The sequence below is a fragment of the Arachis ipaensis genome, chromosome B1, assembly GCF_059453495.1.
Source record: "Arachis ipaensis isolate K30076 ecotype BB chromosome B1, ASM5945349v1, whole genome shotgun sequence".
Lineage (NCBI taxonomy): Eukaryota > Viridiplantae > Streptophyta > Magnoliopsida > Fabales > Fabaceae > Arachis > Arachis ipaensis.
The window spans coordinates 32,722,977-32,726,759 of record NC_142436.1 but is presented as its reverse complement, the minus strand read 5'-3'; the positions used below and the strand labels follow the sequence as shown (position 1 = coordinate 32,726,759).

The window sequence follows — 3,783 nt, the reverse complement described above, 5'->3', positions numbered from 1 at the left end:
ATTCCTCTTCTAAGATATTCATTCGCACTTCAATATGAATGTGATGAATGTGACAATCATCATCATTCCCCTACGAACACGTGCTTGACAACCACTTCCGTTCCACCTTAGATTGAATGAATATCTCTTGGATCTCTTAATCAGAATCTTCGTGGTATAAGCTAGATTGATGGCGGTATTCATGAGAATCCGGAAAGTCTAAACCTTGTCTGTGGTATTCCGAGTAGGATTCAGGGATTGAATGACTGTGACGAACTTCAAACTCGCGAGTGCTGGGCGTAGTGACAGACGCAAAAGGAGGGTGAATCCTATTCCAGTATGATCGAGAACCTCAAATGATTAGCCGTGCTGTGATAGAGCATTTGGACCTTTTTCACAAGAGGATGGGATGTAGCCATTGACAACGGTGATGCCCTTACATAAAGTTTGCCATGGAAAGAAGTAGGACTGATTGGATGAAGACAGAAGGAAAGCAGAAGTTCAGAACAACGAAAGTATCTCTATACGCTTATCTAAAATTCCCACCAATGAATTACATAAGTGTTTCTATCTTTATTTTCTATTTATTTATCATTTATTTTCGAAAACTCCATAACCATTTGATATCCGCCTGACTGAGATTTACAAGGTGACCATAGCTTGCTTCATACCAACAATCTCCGTGGGATCGACCCTTACTCACGTAAGGTTTTATTACTTGGACGACCCAGTGCACTTGCTGGTTAGTTGTGCGAAGTTGTGAAGTTATGTTCAGACCATGGTATTGTGCACCAGTTATTGGCGCCATTGCCAGAGAGAGAACGAACAACAAATTTTACAACCTAATCTGAGTAACAATTTCGCAATACCAACGACCCTAAAAAATTGAGCTCGAGCAGGGGCATTGTTCAAAAAAAAATCTTTCAAAAATTTCTCATCTGTTTTCGAAAATTATTCTAAAATTTTTTAAGAATGAATTCTAGTGTTTCATAAAGCATGTTGAAGCCTGACTGGCTGTAAAGCCATGTCTAAATTCATTTGGACTGGGGCTTCCAACCCAACATTATCAAGAGCAAGCTAGTTGTTGCTAATCCACCTGCTGCTGTTCCTGATCCACTTGATTTACATGCTAAAGCTTGGCTGGCTATTAAGCTATGCCTAACCCTCAGATTGGAGCTTTAGACTAAAAGTACAAGATTTCTGGAATTCATATTAAAAAATTTTGGAATCCTTATTGTGTTTCTTGTTTGAGTCTTGAGTCAATTTCAAGTTTGGTGTCAATTGCATTTTTTCTAAAAATTTATGCATTTTTCAAAAATTCATGCATTCATAGTGTTCTTCATGATCTTCAAGTTGTTCTTGGCCAGTCTTCTTGTTTGATCTTCATATTTTATTGTTTTGTGTCTTTTCTTGTTTTTCATATGCATTCTTGCATTCATAGTGTCTATACATGAAAAATTTCTAAGTTTGGTGTCTTGCATGTTTTCTTTTCTTGAAAATTTTTCAAAAATATGTTCTTGATGTTCATCATGATCTTCAAGGTGTTCTTGGTGTACATCTTAGCATTCATAGCATTCTTGCATGCATTCATTGTTTTGATCCATAACTTTCATGCATTGAGTCTTTTTTATGTTTTTCTCTCTCATCATAAAAATTCAAAAATAAAAAATATATCTTTCCCTCTTTTCTCTCAAAAAAATTCGAAAATTTGAGTTGACTTTTTCAAAATTTTTTAAAATTTAGTTGTTTCTTAGGAGTTAAATCAAATTTTCAATTTAAAAATCTTATCTTTTTCAAAAATCATATCTTTTCTATTTTTTTTATTTTATTTTCGAAAATTTCAAAAATCTTTTTCAAAATATTTTCAAAATCTTTTTCTTATTTTTATATCATATTTTCGAAAATCACATCATCAATTAATGTTTTGATTCAAAAATTTCAAGTTTGTTACTTGCTTGTTAAGAAAGATTCAAACTTTAAGTTTTAGAATCATATCTTGTGATTGCTTGTGAATCAAGTCATTAATTGTGATTTTAAAAATCAAATCTTTTTCAAAACTAATTCTAATCATATCTTTTTATCATATCTTTTTAAAATCTTATCTTTTTCAAAAATTTGATTTTAAAATATCTTTTCTAACTTCTTTATCTTCTTATGTTTTCAAAATTGATTTTCAAATCTTTTTTTTTACTAACTAATTGACTTTTTGTGTTTCAAAACTACCTAACTAACTCTCTCTCTCTCTAATTTTCGAAAATCTCTTTCCTCTTTTTCAAAAATTCTTTTTAATTAACTAATTGTTTCAATTTTTAATTTTAATTTGATTTCATTCCTAATTTTCAAAAATCACTAACCCCTTTTCAAAATTTTATTTTCAAAAATCCTCTCTCTCTCTCATCTCCTTCTATTTATTTATTCATCTACTAACACTTCATCTCACCCAAATTCGAACCCCCTCTTCCATCTGTGTTCGAATTTTCTCTTCTTCCCTTCTTTATATTACATTCTTTTCTTCTTCTCAGGAGAACCTCTATACCTGGGTAAAAAGGATCCCTATTATTATTATTTTTCTGTTCCCTCTTTTTCATATGAGCAAGAGCAAGGACAAGAATATTCTTGTTGAAGCAGATCCAAAACCTGAAAGGACTCTGAAGAGGAAACTAAGAGAAGCTAAATTACAACAATCCAGCAAGCACCTTTCAGAAATTTTCGAACAGGAAGAGGAGATGGCAGCCGAAAATAATAATAATGCAAGGAGGATGCTTGGTGACTTTACTGCACCTAATTCCAATTTACATGGAAGAAGCATCTCTATTCCTGCCATTGGAGCAAACAATTTTGAGCTGAAACCTCAATTAGTTTCTCTGATGCAGCAGAACTACAAGTTTCATGGACTTCCATCTGAAGATCCTTTTCAGTTCTTAACTGAATTCTTGCAGATCTGTGATACTGTTAAGACTAATGGAGTAGATCCTGAAGTCTACAGGCTCATGCTTTTCCCGTTTGCTATAAGAGACAGAGCTAGAGTGTGGTTGGACTCTTAACCCAAAGATAGCCTGAACTCATGGGATAAGCTGGTCACGGCTTTCTTAGCCAAGTTCTTTCCTCCTCAAAAGCTGAGTAAGCTTAGAGTGGATGTTCAAACTTTCAGACAGAAGGAAGGTGAATCCCTCTATGAAGCTTGGGAGAGATACAAGCAACTGACCAAAAAGTGTCCTTCTGACATGCTTTCAGAATGGACCATCCTAGATATATTCTATGATGGTCTATCTGAATTAGCTAAGATGTCATTGGATACTTCTGCAGGTGGATCCATTCACCTAAAGAAAATGCCTGCAGAAGCTCAAGAACTCATTGACATGGTTGCTAATAACCAGTTCATGTACACTTCTGAGAGGAATCCTATGAGTAATGGGACGCCTCAGAAGAAGGGAGTTCTTGAAATTGATACTCTGAATGCCATATTGGCTCAGAATAAAATATTGACTCAGCAAGTTAATATGATTTCTCAGAGTCTGAATGGAATGCAAGCTGCATCCAATAGTACTCAAGAGGCATCTTCTGAAGAAGAAGCATATGATCCTGAGAACCCTGCAATAGCAGAGGTGAATTACATAGGTGAACCATATGGAAACACCTATAATCCCTCATGGAGAAATCACCCAAATCTCTCATGGAAGGATCAATAAAAGCCTCAACAAGGCTTTAATAATGGTGGAAGAAACAGGTTTAGCAATAGCAAGCCTTTTCCATCATCCACTCAGCAACAGACAGAGAACTCTGAACAAAATACCTCTAATTTAG

The 3,783-nt window shown here is 34.6% G+C and overlaps 1 non-coding gene across 1 annotated transcript; it reads right to left on the bottom strand.

The window, feature by feature from the left end:
• Positions 1-3,101: 3,101 nt before the first annotated feature.
• LOC148576148 (small nucleolar RNA R71) lies at positions 3,102-3,209 on the bottom strand. The gene has a single exon (XR_015902822.1). It is a non-coding gene; the product is annotated as a small nucleolar RNA R71 (small nucleolar RNA).
• Between the last annotated feature and the right edge of the window lie 574 nt (positions 3,210-3,783).